Consider the following 20,359-nt stretch of genomic DNA (forward strand, 5'->3'; position numbering starts at 1 on the left):
CCGCTTTGTGCCAGCAATACATATATATGTTGGCTGATGTGAAGGGGTGAGTCGAGCGGGTTCAGTAGATGAGCCCACTCCATAGACATCAGGACTCGGCTACTATGTGCTAATGGCTGACACTGGGGATCCCGTTGGTGGAGATTATTTAACCTTTTCAATGCCACCTTGTAATGCAATCAGACAATTGAATCAGCTGAATTGCCGTGAGCCGGGGTAGCTGTGCGGTGTTGTGGCTGCTGCGTGGGTGTAGGATCACTTGGGCACTTGTCACGGTGGGCAGGAGCGGTGTTGGAAGCCATCTCCGGACAAACGGGCACTGTGCTTGAGGTTTGGCTAACCCAAGTGTGAACAGGTGCAGGTGCAAGAAATAATTGACCAGAATTCAATGACTTAAAGAAGTTATCCAGCGCTACAAAACACGGCCACTTTCTTCCAGAGACAGCACCGCTCTTGTCTCCAGTCTGGGTGCAGGTTTTTCTGCTCAGTCCCATCGAAGTGAATGGAGCTTAATTGCAAACTTCACCTAAACTGGAGACAAGAGTGCTGCTGTCTCTGAAAGAAAGTGGCCATGCTTTCGTAGCACTGGATAACCCATTTAACCAGGAGAACTTAATTTACAGATATAAACTTTAGTGCAATACACGATAAATACTCTGGTAGCTGCAGGTGCAGGCAGAGGTAGTAGCAAGAGTTGTAAGAACAAGGTAGAGGAGTGTCTTGAGGGCCCTGTCCAATGTAACACTGTACTCTGCTATGTACTCACATATAGATACTTTTGATCTGACCACCGTTTGCCCTATAGTGTCGGGATACCCGTCCTGCTAGGGTAGTACGAGGTCCCAGGTCCCTGCGCTGGGTTGAGCAGACTTTCCAAGACCTCCCAGAACAGTCGTATGTTGCCTACTTTGTCCTACTGGGGTCAGTACCTTACTCCACGTATGCTGCGCTGTGTGTTGCAGAAGGTATCCCCAGCGTGGACAAGGTTTTCCTCAGAGGATGTCACTCTCTCCTAAGGTTTCTAGCACTGAATGCTAGCAATAGTAGGTTGCATAGAAGAAATCTCTCTGGCTCTGTGGAGTCTTAGTCTTTCTCCACTGACTCAACTAGAAGACCCTCCCACCAGGACGTGGCTCCTTTTTATAGGGTTACCTTAGCTAGAGTGTAATTGGTGGGGCTGTGTGTGGAGAAGAAAGAAGAGACAGGATAGGAGGAAAAGTGAGGGAAAGAAGCCTGCACCTGTGATAGGGGAGAACATAACATGTGACAAACAGTAGTTAACCCATGAGACCTTCAGCTGTGTATAGTACAGTACATACAATAAACACAACAGTGACACCTAGTGGGGAAAACACATAATACAATCTCCTTCATCCCCTTTTGTGTGAACCTGAGAGAGTTACTTTACCCAGGTGCAATAAGACAGGGACACCACAGAATAACAGGTGCCGCACCTGTCAGACGTCCGATTGGCACCCCTCCCCCCCCCCCAACATGATTTTGGGGTGCTGAAGGGTCACCTAGGAAGCAGAGGGTCAGTAATGCCAAAGGGTCTCTGCTGATAGAGTCTGGCTGTGTCCGGAAATAGGCAATGACTATAGCGCTGGCCGTGCACTGCTGCTGCCATAGAGGACATTAGATCTCTATTACTGGCATCTATGGGGTCTCAGCAGTCGGCCCCCCACCAATCAGCTAGTTATCCCGTATTCTGGGGAAGACCCCTGTAAGGCAAAGTGCACTGGAGTGAGATGTAACATTTACAAGATGCATCTGTGGCACATCTGTATCCTGAACCGCCTTATTGTGCCACTAATGATACCGCTATGCTCACAAGTTATGCTTATTGTGTTAGTGACCCGTACATCACACATTATTGCTGGATGAGGTATAACTAAGCTCCTGCACCTCTGCTCCCCTATATCTACAACCCTGGGTGTTCATTGTGATCACTGGATAATAATGTGTGTGTTGTAATGTCACTGGGATGGAAGGCTTTCTAGTATCATTGTTTTAGTGCACTGTATGACAGCATTATTTATATGTTCTGTATAACTGAATTAGTTATGTGTACAGTGTGGCAGCATTATTTACATGTTCTATATAACTAAGTTATGTGTACAGTAAGGCAGCAGTATTTATATGCTCTATATAACTATTAGTTATGTGTACAGTATGGCAGCATTATTTATATGTTCTATATAACTATTAGTTATGTGTACAGTGTGGTAGCAGTATTTATATGTTCTATATAACTATTAGTTATGTGTACAGTATGGCAGCATTATTTATATGTTCTATATAACTATTAGTTATGTGTACAGTGTGGTAGCAGTATTTATATGCTCTATATAACTATTAGTTATGTGTACAGTATGGCAGCATTATTTATATGTTCTATATAACTATTAGTTATGTGTACAGTGTGGCAGCAGTATTTATATGTTCTATATAACTATTAGTTATGTGTACAGTATGGCAGCATTATTTATATGTTCTATATAACTGTATTAGTTATGTGTACAGTATGACAGCATTATTTATATGTTCTATATAACTATTAGTTATGTGTACAGTATGGCAGCATTATTTATATGTTCTATATAACTATTAGTTATGTTTACAGAATGGCAGCATTATTTATATGTTCTATATAACTATTAGTTATGTGTACAGTGTGGCAGCAGTATTTATATGTTCTATATAACTATATTAGTTATGTGTACAGTATGGCAGCATTATTTATATGTTCTATATAACTATTAGTTATGTGTATAGTGTGGCAGCAGTATTTATATGTTCTATATAACTATTAGTTATGTGTATAGTGTGGCAGCAGTATTTATATGTTCTATATAACTATTAGTTATGTGTATAGTGTGGCAGCAGTATTTATATGTTCTATATAACTATTAGTTATGTGTACAGTATGGCAGCATTGTTTATATATTCTATATAACTGTATTAGTTATGTGTACAGTATGGCAGCAGTATTTATATGTTCTATATAACTATTAGTTATGTGTACAGTATGGCAGCATAACTTACATATACTGTACATTCTACATCTTCACTGTGGTGCTATGTAAATGTCTGCACCCTACATGTATACCTCTTGGTAGAGTCCTGTATCTGCTCCTGATTCTATGGCTATGTCTCTAGACCAGGGATGGGGAACCTTCGGCTCTCCAGCTGTTGCAAAACTACAACTCCCATCATGCCTGGGCAGCCGAAGCTTTGCGGTAGATTCCCCATCCCTGCTGTAGAATATTGCAGACAAGGCAGATTTGATACCTAATGGTCGGGAATCAATAAGTAACCAGCCCCATACGCCGCTCATCACGTTCAGGATTTATTAGATGTTTAGACTTGTCACGTTTTGCAGCATTTGGCTCGGCCGCTAATTAAAGGGCAATGCTCCTAAACATCTGGTAATCTGGCGTCCGTGGGTCTATAGGAATGTTATTGTCCGTCGATGACCCATTTTGCTGCCGTGGCGGCTTGGCTCCTGCCGTCTGCGCGCTGTCCCTGTTTTTCTTCCACTTGATACTGTGCAGCATGAAGCAGCATTTTGTGTTTGTAGTTGCTGTACGGTTTGGGGACACACTTGGCGGAGTGCGGAGAGACAACAGATTGGCACCACGTCCCGCCTGACAGCATCTACTGTACATGGCCCTGGCAAGGCTCGGACCGCAGACTGCCAAAGACGTTTCAGCAACGTTTATAGGAGCCGACTCTCAGCTATCATATGTCACAGTCTGCCCTTCCTACCAGCGGCGGGGGCTAAATATGAGCTCAGCGTGGATGCCAGGCCGCTGACATGTGCCATCTTGACATTGGGCCCTGAGGAGCATGCAAAGGTGGCATCCAAGATGTAATTCTATTGCTGAGGACGGGCTCCATTATCCTGACACCTGGTGAACACATGCAAGTGGGAAATTAGGTGGACTCTAAATGATGTAGAGAAAGGCCAACAGGGGGCGCCAGCACAGGAATAGTACAGTGTATGGGCCCCCTACAGCAGGACTAGCTATGTACAATGTAACAGTCTGGAGCTCACAGAGCATTGTCTACCCTGGATACAGCTGAGAGCAGGACTAGCTATGTACAATGTATCAGTCTGGAGTCCAGGGTGTAGAGCTCACAGAGCATTGTCTATACTGGATACAGCTGAGAGCAGGACTAGCTATGTACAATGCATCAGGCTGGAGTCCAGGGTGTAGAGCTCACAGAGCATTGTCTATACTGGATACAGCTGAGAGCAGGACTAGCTATGTACAATGCATCAGACTGGAGTCCAGGGTGTAGAGCTCACAGAGCATTGTCTATACTGGATACAGCTGAGAGCAGACTAGCTATGTACAATGCATCAGACTGGAGCTCACAGAGCATTGTTTACACTGGATACAGCTGAGAGCAGGACTAGCCATGTACAATGTATCAGTCTGGGGTCCAGGCTGTAGAGCTCACAGAGCATTGTCTACACTGGATACAGCTGGGAGCAGGACTAGCTATGTACAATGTATCAGTCTGGGGTCCAGGGTGTAGGGCTCACAGAGCATTGTCTACACTGGATACAGCTGGGAGCAGGACTAGCTATGTACAATGTATCAGTCTGGGGTCCAGGGTGTAGGGCTCACAGAGCATTGTCTACACTGAATACAGCTGAGAGCAGGACTAGCTATGTACAATGTATCAGTCTGGGGTCCAGGCTGTAGAGCTCACAGAGCATTGTCTACATTGGATACAGCTGGGAGCAGGACTAGCTATGTACAATGCATCAGACTGGAGTCCAGGGTGTAGAGCTCACAGAGCATTGTCTATACTGGATACAGCTGAGAGCAGACTAGCTATGTACAATGCATCAGACTGGAGCTCACAGAGCATTGTCTACACTGGATACAGAGCAGGACTAGCTATGCACAATGCATCAGACTGGAGCTCACAGAGCATTGTCTACACTGGATACAGAGCAGGACTAGCTATGTACAATGCATCAGACTGGAGCTCACAGAGCATTGTTTACACTGGATACAGCTGAGAGCAGGACTAGCCATGTACAATGTATCAGTCTGGGGTCCAGGCTGTAGAGCTCACAGAGCATTGTCTACACTGGATACAGCTGGGAGCAGGACTAGCTATGTACAATGTATCAGTCTGGGGTCCAGGGTGTAGGGCTCACAGAGCATTGTCTACACTGGATACAGCTGAGAGCAGGACTAGCTATGTACAATGCATCAGACTGGAGTCCAGGGTGTAGGGCTCACAGAGCATTGTCTACACTGGATACAGCTGAGAGCAGGACTAGCCATGTACAATGTATCAGTCTGGGGTCCAGGCTGTAGAGCTCACAGAGCATTGTCTACACTGGATACAGCTGGGAGCAGGACTAGCTATGTACAATGTATCAGTCTGGGGTCCAGGGTGTAGGGCTCACAGAGCATTGTCTACACTGGATACAGCTGGGAGCAGGACTAGCTATGTACAATGTATCAGTCTGGGGTCCAGGGTGTAGGGCTCACAGAGCATTGTCTACACTGGATACAGCTGAGAGCAGGACTAGCTATGTACAATGTATCAGTCTGGGGTCCAGGCTGTAGAGCTCACAGAGCATTGTCTACATTGGATACAGCTGGGAGCAGGACTAGCTATGTACAATGCATCAGACTGGAGTCCAGGGTGTAGAGCTCACAGAGCATTGTCTATACTGGATACAGCTGAGAGCAGACTAGCTATGTACAATGCATCAGATTGGAGCTCACAGAGCATTGTCTACACTGGATACAGAGCAGGACTAGCTATGCACAATGCATCAGACTGGAGCTCACAGAGCATTGTCTACACTGGATACAGAGCAGGACTAGCTATGTACAATGCATCAGACTGGAGCTCACAGAGCATTGTTTACACTGGATACAGCTGAGAGCAGGACTAGCCATGTACAATGTATCAGTCTGGGGTCCAGGCTGTAGAGCTCACAGAGCATTGTCTACACTGGATACAGCTGGGAGCAGGACTAGCTATGTACAATGTATCAGTCTGGGGTCCAGGGTGTAGGGCTCACAGAGCATTGTCTACACTGGATACAGCTGAGAGCAGGACTAGCTATGTACAATGCATCAGACTGGAGTCCAGGGTGTAGGGCTCACAGAGCATTGTCTACACTGGATACAGCTGAGAGCAGGACTAGCTATGTACAATGTATCAGTCTGGGGTTAAGGCTGTAGAGCTCACAGAGCATTGTATAAAATAGATTGAACATAAAAGCTGTCCACACGATTGGTGTAATAGTTGAGGGGTTAATCTGAAGCATTGAGCCTATGTTACTCACCGCTCCCCAGTCTCATTACAGAGCGTGGTCCTCATCAGGTCATCTACCACTGTATTTAATGAGAGCTGCAAATATTATATCACTCCTGAATTTCCTCTGGTTAGCGGTGGATTCACAAGGAGCGATGGGAGCGGCAGGATAATGGTAAAGAAATATTCATTAAAATAATTCCACATCCACAGATCAAAGAACGAGGAGTCCGGATTACAGAGGAGGCTTTACCTGCCGCCCCCAGAGCCCCAACCTGGACTGTAAACTGCAGGAAAGTGCTGACCTGCAGCATGTAAAGCGGCCGATAACTCCTACCGGGTCACCCAGAAAGCAAAGTAATTGCTGCAGAGATCCAGTGAGCGGATAGGGGAAATCCCAATATTCATTAACAGAGAGAAATACACTCAGAAACCACTATAATTAATGGCGGAAAGTTTTCTATATTTCTTCTTTTTTACTTTACTATCTGCTCCTCATAATACAGGAGAGTAGATAGCAAAGAGAGTGTGCAACCTGTCATACCTATATCTGGACATAGAGGACAGTATAATAGTAGTTATATTCTTGTATATAGGGGGCTGTATTATAGTAGTTATATCCCTGTATATAGGAGCAGTATTATAGTAGTTATATTGTTGTATATAGGAGCAGTATTATAGTAGTTATATTCTTGTATATAGGAGCAGTATTATAGTAGTTATATCCCTGTATATAGGAGCAGTATTATAGTAGTTATATTCCTGTATATAGGAGCAGTATTATGGTAGTTGTATTCTTGTATATAGGAGCAGTATTATAGTAGTTATATTCTTGTATATAGGAGCAGTATTATAGTAGTTATATTCCTGTATATAGGAGCAGTATAATAGTAGTTATATTCTTGTATATAGGAGCAGTATTATAGTAGTTATATTCCTGTATATAGGAGCAGTATTATAGTAGTTATATTCCTGTATATAGGGGGCAGTATTATAGTAGATATATCCTTGTATATAGAAGCAGTAGTATAGTGGTTATATTCCTATATATATATATATATATATATATATATACACAGTATATATATATATATATATATATATATATATATATATATATATATATATATTTATTTATTTTTTTGTATCCTTAGAACTCGTTTTTTACACGTCGGTGACTGAGGTTATTTCTCTTTTCTCCTGTTTTCTATGACATTTGTATCTGAGGACATTCTGCTGACTGATATTTTCACACACTTTGGTTAAATTCTCCAAAATTATGGATGACATACAGTTGACAATGTTCTGCAGTTGTATATATGCGGACGCCCCGGGGGGCTGAGTTTCTGACCACTTCCATGTATGAATTTAAAATGTAATATTTTTATTCTGTTTTAGAATTTCCCCGGAGGATTCCCTCTGACATGAAGATGTACTTGTACTTGATGTAGAGTCTACATTAGGACTAAAGAGCTGCACAGTGTGCGTCTGTATACTAGAGACATTTACTGTGTGTATACAGAGAGCGTTGCAGGACACAGTCATTAAAGGAGCCTGTGTCCTCTATGACGCCCAGGTAATGTCATGTAAAGGTCCTGGTGATCACCACCAATGGTCACTTACTAATTCCCAGTCCATAAAGGAGCTATCCGGGTAACAAAAAACAATATTCTAAACAATCCCCCTTCCTAACACCATCCTACATGTATAAACTATCTTGAACAATTTTCCCTTTTTTTTTTTTCATTCTTATCCTCTAGATGTCTAAAGTCCTTTACTCTGGGTCCACTCTGACCACGCTTAGCTCCCTTTTCCTCCCTACCTTTATATTCAAAGGACATGTGATCGCCTCTCTGGGGGCTGGGTTAGCTGTCTATTGACTTGGTAACCCGACTCCCAGGAGACATCATCTGCATCATCTCCATGCACCTGTGCTGCTTTCATTGACTTACATGTGCCCCTGAGCCTAGATTGTCGTAATATGAAGCATTATAGTTCTATCTCTGCTTGCTGTCAGATGTTCTTAGTCTAGATGGAGCTAGAATGTTTTCATTCACAGTCAGCAAGCAGAGAGCTAAACGTACACTACACCCTCCCCCACGCCCGGTAAACGGATGCCTGTTATGCAGCACATAGCTACACCATGCTCGTGCCAGATCTGCTACATTATCAGCTAGTATGGGATATATACTGGGGTAATATGATGCAAAATCGGTGAAAATAACAGTCCTGTGTTTACTGTGCAATAGTAATGACAGCAGTGGGCAGGAAAGAAAGCTCAGGGGGCGAGTACGCAAATAGACCAGTCAGGGAAATGCATGATGGGAACTGTAGTTTCCAGGCCCGCGCCATCTTGGATATAGACCAGCTTTTAGAAAAACTTGTAACTCAGGAACGACAACAGCTAGAAAGACAGGAGAGGGCTCAAAATACTCAGGGAGACTTGGTGAGTAAGACCAGCTAGCGGTTCATTTTTTTTGCTCTTAGTTGGATAACAGTTTTAAATAGCATAATAGTAGATTACATGTCAGATGATCAGCCATTCCCTCTCTCTTAATTTTGAGTAATCTTACATGTCTCAGGCTGTAAGGGTGGTATTACACGGAATGATTATCGTTCAAAAAATCGTTAAATCGTTCGGATTTGAACGATAATCATTTAGTGTAATAGCAGGCAACGATTAAACAACCAATGAGAAATCGTTGAACGTTTAATAGGATCCGGACCTATTTTTATCGTTTGATCGTTCGCCCGTCGTTCGCACATCGTTCGCACATCGTTCGGTGGAATAAGAATTCACAGCTGAAACGTACGCAATAGCGACGACTAAACGACCACAAGAACGATCATAAATAACGATCATCGTTTCCTGTACTTGGGCGAACGATTTCGGGTCGTTTGCCTTAGCGGTCGTTTAAGATCGTTTATCGTTAGTCGTCGGAAAATTGCTTGGTGTAATAGTACCCTTAGGCTCCTAAAGGCAGCAGAACCCCTTCCCCACTAGACAGAAGACTAAACACTATATCCCTTTAGGGTATAAACCCACACACCGTATATGCAGTGTATTTACTGCTGCAATACGCAGCAAATACGCAGCAAATAGGCAAAAAATACGCAGCAGATTAGATCTAAATAACGGAACACAGCATCAAATCTAAACCATCAAATCTGCTGCGTATTTGTTGCGTATCTGCTGCGTATCTGCTGTGTGTGTTTGTACCCTTATAGCCATCTATTTGCTAGTCAAAAATGGAGAAGGGAATTAAAGGAGTTATCCAGGATCAAGAAAATATGACTTAAGTTAAATGGAAGAGATTGTGCTGCAATACCACCTACACGTGAGTGGCGCTGTTTCATAAGGAAAGATGCTTTGTTTCACATGCTAACAAAATTCTTTAAATAGGTTGTTCACCAAAAATGTGTTTCTTTTATATAAACCGGTGCCAGAGAGTGCCAAAGATTTGTAATGTATTTCTATTAAACAATTTCCAGCCTTCAAGGACTTATCAGCTTCTGTATGTCCTGCAGGAAGTGGTGTATTCTTTCCAGTCTGACACATTGCTCTCTGCTGCCACCTCTGTCCATGTCAGGAACTGTCCAGAGCAGCAGCAAATCCCCATAGAAAACCTCTCCTGCTCTCCGGACTGGAAAGAATACACCACTTCCTGCAAGACATACAGCAGATGATAAGTACTGGGAGCCTTAAGATTTTTTAATAGAAGTAAATTACAAATCTCTGACACTTTATGGGATCAGTTAATCTGAGAGTATTTTTCTTTGTTAGCTACCCCTTTAGCACTTGCAATCCCAACATTAGAGTCAGTCTTTACCGAGGTTTTGGTGTTATATTTATACCTAGTTGGTAAATTGTCGGAAAACATAAGATAACTAGAATACCATATTGCATGGTGAGTGCACATGAATATTATTAGTCAGTAATGAGGTAGGTAACTGCAGATAGCAGGGGTCCTGGAAATGATCAGATCCTGGTGGTCTCACTGAGTCTGGATCTGCGGGGTAATCCTGCTCCATCTTCCTCCACTCTTCAGGCTCTGTGGGAGCAGATTGCTCTCTCTACCTGTCCCTACCTGCAGACATTGACCCCTGCAGTGACAAACTCATTTGGCCGTCCAGGCTTTGTAACACGCATGGATTTTATGTAGACGCAGCTACTTATCTGCAGGACGCTGCCAGTCTCTCCATGTCTTCTATTCACTCATTCGTTTCCCATAAAGATCACTCCACAAATGTATTCACCTGTTTCTCTCCTTTTTTTTCACATATTTCAATCTCCCGTGTTCTTCACATTTTCTCCCTCATAAATCAATGCACAAGAATTACACTCCTTGTTGAAAGCAGTAAAATCAGCTCCTTAAAGGACAATACCATGATCAGTATCTTCTAAAATGTCATACGAACAATGGTGGAATGAAAAGGAAAGTATCTCTATTCAACATCAGATGTTTTGCAGGTGGAATCTTTAAAATTACTGTACATTTTCTATTCTCTAAAACTGCCCCTATATACAAGAATATAACTACTATAATACTGCCCCTTTATACAAGAATATAACTACTATAATACTGCTCCTATATACAAGAATATAACTACTATAATACTGCTCCCTATATACAGGAATATAACTACTATAATACTGCTCCTATATACAAGAATATAACTACTATAATACTGCTCCTATATACAAGAATATAACTACTATAATACTGCTCCTATATACAGGAATATAACTACTATAATACTGCTCCTATATACAAGAATATAACTACTATAATACTGCTCCTATATACAAGAATATAACTACTATAATACTGCTCCTATATACAGGAATATAACTACTATAATACTGCTCCTATATACAGGAATATAACTACTATAATACTGCTCCTATATACAAGAATATAACTACTATAATACTGCTCCTATATACAAGAATATAACTACTATAATACTGCCCCCTATATACAGGAATATAACTACTATAATACTGCCCCTATATACAAGAATATAACTACTATAATACTGCCCCTTTATACAAGAATATAACTACTATAATACTGCTCCTATATACAAGAATATAACTACTATAATACTGCTCCCTATATACAGGAATATAACTACTATAATACTGCTCCTATATACAAGAATATAACTACTATAATACTGCTCCTATATACAAGAATATAACTACTATAATACTGCTCCTATATACAGGAATATAACTACTATAATACTGCTCCTATATACAAGAATATAACTACTATAATAATGGAGGGTGAGAGAAATTCAGCCGGCACCAGCTGATGTAAGCACTTGGATGGAACCGGGGGCAAATAGATGCAGTAGACAGTCAATGTAGGATAACCTAGTAAACCGGGGTGCTAGGAAACTGAAGAGGTAAATATAACTGTGCAATGGAGGAAGAGGAATCCGCACTCACCGGTAAGCAGAAAGAGTAGGTTTATTGATCCAAACACCAGAGGCTGTGGCTGGGAGGGGGAAGATCTTACGCAGGTGAGCTCCTTACAGCTGTAAGGAGCTCACCTGCGTAAGATCTTCCCCCTCCCAGCCACAGCCTCTGGTGTTTGGATCAATAAACCTACTCTTTCTGCTTACCGGTGAGTGCGGATTCCTCTTCCTCCATTGCACAGTTATAACTACTATAATGCGGTTCAGGGAAGAAACAGAGTGCTGCACCTCACACCTATGGCTGATACTAGTGCCGCTTGGCTAAATAAAAAACACATCAGAATTTTGTGTATGAATTGATCAAGCCATACTGCCCCATGTACCTCGTGCCGGTATCTGATACACATGGGTCCCTACACTAAGTCCACGCCGTGCCAGTCAGTGGCCACCAACCCCGCAGGCGTGCACAGCCAGGGAACGGGGGCCATGGGACGGCCCTGCGACCCCCATGCCACAGGACCAGACCCAAAAACACCACACCAGAACCCGGCCAGCACCGCCGGCGGAGAAGGTCGCCCCCAAGCAGCACAAGTCTGGATAAGGTATTGCGCTCACCATAGCTGCAGCAAACAGAATGGGAAAAAACAGGAGGGATTAAAACCATGTGCACTCAGGTGTCTCCTGCTAATTGCGGTCATGTGGGTCTCACCAGGAGGAGTGCAATACACGGAGAAAAGAGAGAAACAAAATGCGGTTCAGGGAAGAAACAGAGTGCTGCACCTCACACCTATGGCTGATACTAGTGCCGCTTGGCTAAATAAAAAACACATCAGAATTTTGTGTATGAATTGATCAAGCCATACTGCCCCATGTACCTCGTGCCGGTATCTGATACACATGGGTCCCTACACTAAGTCCACGCCGTGCCAGTCAGTGGCCACCAACCCCGCAGGCGTGCACAGCCAGGGAACGGGGGCCATGGGACGGCCCTGCGACCCCCATGCCACAGGACCAGACCCAAAAACACCACACCAGAACCCGGCCAGCACCGCCGGCGGAGAAGGTCGCCCCCAAGCAGCACAAGTCTGGATAAGGTATTGCGCTCACCATAGCTGCAGCAAACAGAATGGGAAAAAACAGGAGGGATTAAAACCATGTGCACTCAGGTGTCTCCTGCTAATTGCGGTCATGTGGGTCTCACCAGGAGGAGTGCAATACACGGAGAAAAGAGAGAAACAAAATGCGGTTCAGGGAAGAAACAGAGTGCTGCACCTCACACCTATGGCTGATACTAGTGCCGCTTGGCTAAATAAAAAACACATCAGAATTTTGTGTATGAATTGATCAAGCCATACTGCCCCATGTACCTCGTGCCGGTATCTGATACACATGGGTCCCTACACTAAGTCCACGCCGTGCCAGTCAGTGGCCACCAACCCCGCAGGCGTGCACAGCCAGGGAACGGGGGCCATGGGACGGCCCTGCGACCCCCATGCCACAGGACCAGACCCAAAAACACCACACCAGAACCCGGCCAGCACCGCCGGCGGAGAAGGTCGCCCCCAAGCAGCACAAGTCTGGATGAGGTATTGCGCTCACCATAGCTGCAGCAAACAGAATGGGAAAAAACAGGAGGGATTAAAACCATGTGCACTCAGGGCATTGGTATCAGCCATAGATGGGATGTGCAGCCGTTCCATTCTCTCCAGTTCGTGTTTTGCAATTCTCCCTCTCTGAACAGCTAGCACTCCTTTATAAGACCCACATGACCAAAATTAGCAGGATATGTCTGTGCTCACATGTCTGGACCCTATGTCTTCCCCATTCTGTGAGAGCAGCAATGGTAAGTGTAACACCATATCCATACTTGTGTCGTTTGGGGGCAGCCTTCCCCGCCGGTGGTGCTGGCTGGGTTTTGGTGGGGCTTTTTGGGTCTGGTCCTGTGACATTGGGGTTGCAGGGCCGTTCCATGGCCTCCCTTCCCTGCACGTGCACGCTTTGCGGGCTTGGCGGTCGCTGACCGACACGGTGTGGAGTTAGCGTAGGGACCCGTGTGGACCAGAGGACCTGCGCGGTGGTACACGGGGCAATATGGTTTGATCAATTCATATACAGACACTCTGGTGTTGATTTTTAATATAGGCCTGGCGGCATTGGTATCAGCCATAGATGGGATGTGCAGCCGTTCCATTCTCTCCAGTTCGTGTTTTGCAATTCTCCCTCTCTGAACAGCTAGCACTCCTTTATAAGACCCACATGACCAAAATTAGCAGGATATGTCTGTGCTCACATGTCTGGACCCTATGTCTTCCCCATTCTGTGAGAGCAGCAATGGTAAGTGTAATACCATATCCATACTTGTGTCGTTTGGGGGCAGCCTTCCCCGCCGGTGGTGCTGGCTGGGTTTTGGTGGGGCTTTTTGGGTCTGGTCCTGTGACATTGGGGTTGCAGGGCCGTTCCATGGCCTCCCTTCCCTGCACGTGCACGCTTTGCGGGCTTGGCGGTCGCTGACCGACACGGTGTGGAGTTAGCGTAGGGACCCGTGTGGACCAGAGGACCTGCGCGGTGGTACACGGGGCAATATGGTTTGATCAATTCATATACAGACACTCTGGTGTTGATTTTTAATATAGGCCTGGCGGCATTGGTATCAGCCATAGATGGGATGTGCAGCCGTTCCATTCTCTCCAGTTCGTGTTTTGCAATTCTCCCTCTCTGAACAGCTAGCACTCCTTTATAAGACCCACATGACCAAAATTAGCAGGATATGTCTGTGCTCACATGTCTGGACCCTATGTCTTCCCCATTCTGTGAGAGCAGCAATGGTAAGTGTAACACCATATCCATACTTGTGTCGTTTGGGGGCAGCCTTCCCCGCCGGTGGTGCTGGCTGGGTTTTGGTGGGGCTTTTTGGGTCTGGTCCTGTGACATTGGGGTTGCAGGGCCGTTCCATGGCCTCCCTTCCCTGCACGTGCACGCTTTGCGGGCTTGGCGGTCGCTGACCGACACGGTGTGGAGTTAGCGTAGGGACCCGTGTGGACCAGAGGACCTGCGCGGTGGTACACGGGGCAATATGGTTTGATCAATTCATATACAGACACTCTGGTGTTGATTTTTAATATAGGCCTGGCGGCATTGGTATCAGCCATAGATGGGATGTGCAGCCGTTCCATTCTCTCCAGTTCGTGTTCATAACTACTATAATACTGCTCCTATATACAAGAATATAACTACTATAATACTGCCCCCTATATACAAGAATATAACTACTATAATACTTCCTCCTATATACAAGAATATACCTACTATAATACAGTCCCTATATACAGGAATATAACTACTATAATACTGCTCCTATATACAAGAATATAACTACTATAATACTGCCTCCTACCTGTGAGGACGTGTGTTGGTAGCTCTCCTGCATTGCTCTGATGCCTGGAGAAAGCCCAGGGCGGGGCCACCCTGGGTGGGGAAGCTCCCCAAGTGAGGCCCAGGCTCCAAGGCCTACACTGGGAGACAACTCCCAGCATTCTACAGTGGATGAAAATCCCAGAGTGTCAAGCAAGCAAAGCAGCAGTGAGAATGTAAGCTGCAAAAGTATAGTAAAGAAAGATTTGAAGATGGAAGTCAGAAAGACAACTAAAGAAACAGCAGCAGCAGGAAGCCCAAAGCCAAGCCAGCAAAGTGAGTGCATGGTGAGACAAACAGGAGAAGCAGCAGGTGCACAGCCCCCCACTCCTGCACCCAGACAGAAGAGGACATCTCTGGAGAGACAGACCCTGCAGGAGAACATCAGGCAGCAGGTGATGGTCTCCAGGATGGTGGGTCACAGCAAGACCAGATCTGCAGCAAAGCTGGAACCAGGTGATAGCAAACAGCCTGAGAGACCACAGAGACCAACACCTGAGGAGAAGCCAGAGAGACCAGCAGCACCAGCAGAGAAGGAGCCACAGAGAGCACCTGAGCTGCAGATGGCGGAGGAGATCCCAGGTCTGGTAAGGAGGATGGGGGAGCTAAAACATCATAAGCAAATGCTGCAGTTACAAATAGACTGTATTTACAACCTTAAAACTGTCAACCCTGAGAGTAACACCCTGTATGATGCTAAGCTGCACTCACTGAGCATTGAGCTGGCTGAGGTGGTGAGGGAGATGGACTGTGTCCTGGAGAGGATGGGGCCTCTGGCTGAGACTTACCACAACCAGGAACGCTTTGCTGCCCAAGCCCAGACTGTATCATCCCAGTCCAGACCCTCAGACGCTGCGTCTATGTCCCAGCGAGGGCCCCGTGTCATCCTGCAGGCCCCAAGCTTTGTGTTCCAGGAGGGCAAGAAACACCAGCAGGGACAACAGCAGCCACAAACATCTCTGGCCGTCCCTGAGCAACAACCTATCCCTCAGACTACACATGCACTACAAGTCCCAGCCAACACAGCACGGCAGCAGGACAGTTTAGAGTCATCAATGTGTGAGACTATGGCTAGTAATGGTGATCATGCTGTGTCTGACCCTCAGGCAGCAGCACATGGACTACAAGTTCCAGGAGTAACAGCAAAGGCACTACAAGTCCCAGCCAACACTGCACAGCAGCAGGATAATGGAGAGTCATCTGTGTGTAAGACTGTGGACAGTGATGGAGGTCATGGTTTACCTTTCCCTCAAACAGCAGCACATGGACTACAAGTCCCAGGAATAACAGCATTTGCACCACAAGTCCCAGTCAACAGTGGACAGTCATCTGGGTGTCAGACTGTGGACAGTAGTGGTGCTCATGGTGTACCTGAGGGGTCAGGGGTTGGAGGGGATACGCAGTCTGTGTGGGAGATGGAACCATCTGATGATGCCATGGTAGATGGGGTGGTGGAGATAGAAAATAATGTTACATGTGATTTCCCTCCATTACCCCCACAGGTTGAGGCTGCCCCCTCTAGTACAGATCCCCACCCTAAACCCCCTGAGAGTGCCCCCCGTCAGGAACCTCCCAGAAATGCCTGGAGTCGGGGTGCTCCATCATTCACCCCCAGTGCCCATTATACCGGCCAGGCGTTTAAGAGGAGGAACGTGGTGAGGTTCAAGCATAAGGGCAACAAGGAAGACCTCCCAGCCAGGAGACTAGTCATCCGGGAGCTCCTGTGCCACCAGATGGGGTTTACACCAGCAGACATCCTGGCCGTAATAAACCTTCCAGACAGACAGGGCTATGACGTTAGCTTTAAGCTCATGTCCAGTCTGGATCGGTTTTGGGCGCAGTTTCCCAGGTTTAGGGACACAGAGGGCTGGAAAAATTTCATCCTCATTCCCATTTCTAAGCCTGATACCGCTACTGTAAATATAATTTTCTGGAATGAGTCTGTTCCCCCCCAAGATATAGTGGTATGGCTCAGACGACACTGTGACCTCATGTCTGACCTCACCAAAGCCCGTGATGATGATGGGATCTGGACTGGAGGGTGGCGGGCACTGGTGAAACTACGCCAGCACAATAACATCACGCTGCATCTCCCCAATTCCTTCTTCATTGGGAGAGAGAAGGGGGTCTGTTTCTACCCCGGTCAGCCCAGGAAATGTTTCAAGTGTGGTAAACTGGGTCATGTGGCGAATGTGTGCACGGTGCTGAGGTGCAACCTGTGTGGGGAGGTCGGCCATGTCAGTTCCATCTGTAAAAACATCCGCTGTAACCTATGTGGTAGGATTGGCCACCCGCACAGGGAATGCCCAGATGCCTGGCACAATATATGTGGAGATCTCCCTGACCAGGACTTGCTGGCAGCGACAGATGTCTTAGAGGAGGAGGCTCTAATATCAGGGACAATACTGACCAGACAGGAGGTCCAGCAGGGGTCAGACAATGTAACACCAGGTCCATCATCAGAGGGGGTGCAAGCACACACAGCAGGGGTACAGAGACGCACAGAGGGGGTGCAAGGACACACACAGGCCACCTCAGACCAGCAGCATCCACAAGTAGTCTCCTCTATGTCACCATCTGTTTTTGAGGAAATAAAGAGTAACAAGAGGAAGAAAAAAGACCCGTCCACCCGCAAACCTGAGGAGAGTCCCAGTGCAGGCCAGAGGGCCAAAAAAACAGTCACTAGCAGTGATGGAGTCATGGTCTTATCTAATAGGTATGATGTCCTCTCAGAATCAGATGGTGACTATGAGAAAGAGCTAGAAAGGATTGATAAAGAGTGTGAAGAGGACACAGGGCTCCCCCGCACAAAAAAGAAAACCCCCACTATAGAGACTCCGACACAGTCAGATATGGAGACTGGAGGTAGAGACAGCGACTCTGACATGTGATGATGGCAGTCACGTATATGGTATTCCTCTATTGTCTTCTCATGGCTGGGTTCACATTAAATATCATCTCTAGTAATGCCAACAGTATAAAAGTAAGAAGGACGAGACATACAGTATACGACCATCTGAAACACCTTAATGCTGATGTCATCTTCTTGCAAGAGACACGTCTAACGTCATCTGGACTGTTGTCTGAGGCCCAGAGAGATTGGACGTCTGGTCCATCCTTCTGGTCACTGGCTGTAGAGCCTTATGCGGGAGTAGCCATATTGTTTAACACCACTGACGTGACTGTACATAGGATGACAGAGGTTGTTATGGGGAGGTGTCTGGTCCTTGAGGTCACTGTCCATGGCAGACGGCTCAGGCTTATTAACATCTATGGCCCACAGACAGTGACTGAAAGGATCCATGTCTTTAATGAGTTGAAGCCATACCTCTTTACCTCTATTCCCGTTGTATTAGCTGGAGACTTTAACGTTGCCCGGTCATCAGGTGACAGGTCCTCCGGCAGAGCTGTGGTCAGGGACTCTACAGTCCTTAATAATATCATTTTGCAGGCTGGACTGAGTGATGTCTTTACACAGGGTGGAAGGAGGCCGAAATTCACATACTGCTGTGGTGACAGGAGGAGTAGAATAGATCTGGCGTTTGTGAATCCCACAGAAACTGTTAGCGGGATAAATGAGAAAGCCGTCCCATACTCCGACCACCTGGCCTTGTGTTTCAGTCTGGGAGTCGCAAAACGCCCAGATCTTGGTAGGGGGTTATGGAAACTTAATTCCAGCCTCCTGGATGACGTTTATGTCCAGCGTTGTGTTCACTCCTTCTTTCAGAACCAACTTGAGAGAGTGGATTTTTATGACAGTGTGGCTGACTGGTGGGAGGATGTCAAGGAGGAGATCCGCTCCCTCTTGAAGAAACTGTCTATTAAAAGAGGGAAGAGTAAGTATGGCCAGTATCTAAGACTGCGCAAAGAATTGGAGTCACTCTATTCGGCGGGAGGGGATGACCAACAAAGGATTGACCGACTGAAATCTGAGATGAGGCAGTATCAGTACAGTAGGTATACCTCCCTGGTAGTTGAACGGGATTATGGGTCCTTAGGGTCTCCTGATCCCTTCGAGAGTTGCCGGGAGCGTGTGGCAAAGAAATCTGTCACTGGTCTCACTGACTCCCAGGGTGTTTTGCAGGAATCGCGGGAGGGTATCCTGGGGGTCGTGAGATCCTACTATACTGACTTATTTCAGAGGAAGGCTTTGGATAAGGAAAAAGTGACCCAATTCTTGGAGGCAACTCCACTCCCTGATACTAATGATTTGGACTTTTTTCCTTTGACAGCAGAATTATCGGTGGAGGAGGTCAAAGAGGCCATTGATAAGTTACATCTAAAGAAGGCACCAGGTCCAGATGGGATAACAGCAGAATTTTATAAGAAATTTAGAGACCTCTTGGCTCCAATCCTCGTGGATGTTTATAGGAATTGTCTAGAAAATCACCTGATGCCTCCATCCATGAGGGTCTCATCTCTAATTCTGCTGTCTAAAGGTAAAGACCCTAGCGACATCAAGAACTGGAGGCCAATTGCCCTCTTGAATGTCGACAGGAAAATTCTGGCAAAAATTCTGTTTTCTAGATTAGTTTGTTTGTCCCCGGCACTGTTGGCAGGCTGTCAGTATGGCACGGTAAAAGGGCGGAACATCTCTGGAGCGGTGCTCTCCATCAGGGAGATGTTTGAGAGATGTAAAGCCCTTGGGTGTGGGAGATATGTTGTAGGTCTTGACCAGGCTAAAGCCTTTGACAGAGTAGATCATGCGTATCTATGGGCCACTTTATCAAAGTACGGTATTCCGGGACAATTCATAAATTGGTTGAAGACTTTGTACTGTGAGGCTGAGAGCTTTCCTCTGATCAATGGTTGGCGGGGTGGCACGTTCAGGGTTGAGGCAGGGGTGCGACAAGGTTGCCCACTGAGTCCACTGCTGTATGTGTTTGCTATCGATCCGTTCCTGAGATCACTGCAGCGGTGTGGTTTTCAGGGGGTAGCGGTCCCCCATTGCTTGCCCCTGGATGTTGTTGCCTATGCGGATGATGTGACTGTAGTAATATCTGAGCCTCGTGAGGTGGAGATGTTGTCTGCAGCCATCAGAAGCTACTCGGAGGCCTCAGGGTCTCTGGTCAACCTTGAGAAGAGTCAAGCTCTCTGGACATTGAGTACAGACCCAGATTTTGATCTGCCGCAGTTTGCCAAGGCCTCCACCCATATTAAGATCCTTGGGGTTAAATTCGGGAGGGACGATAATTCCAGGTTAAATTGGGAAGAGAAGTTGGAT

Source organism: Dendropsophus ebraccatus, chromosome 9, assembly GCF_027789765.1.
Source record: "Dendropsophus ebraccatus isolate aDenEbr1 chromosome 9, aDenEbr1.pat, whole genome shotgun sequence".
Classification (NCBI taxonomy): Eukaryota; Metazoa; Chordata; class Amphibia; order Anura; family Hylidae; genus Dendropsophus; species Dendropsophus ebraccatus.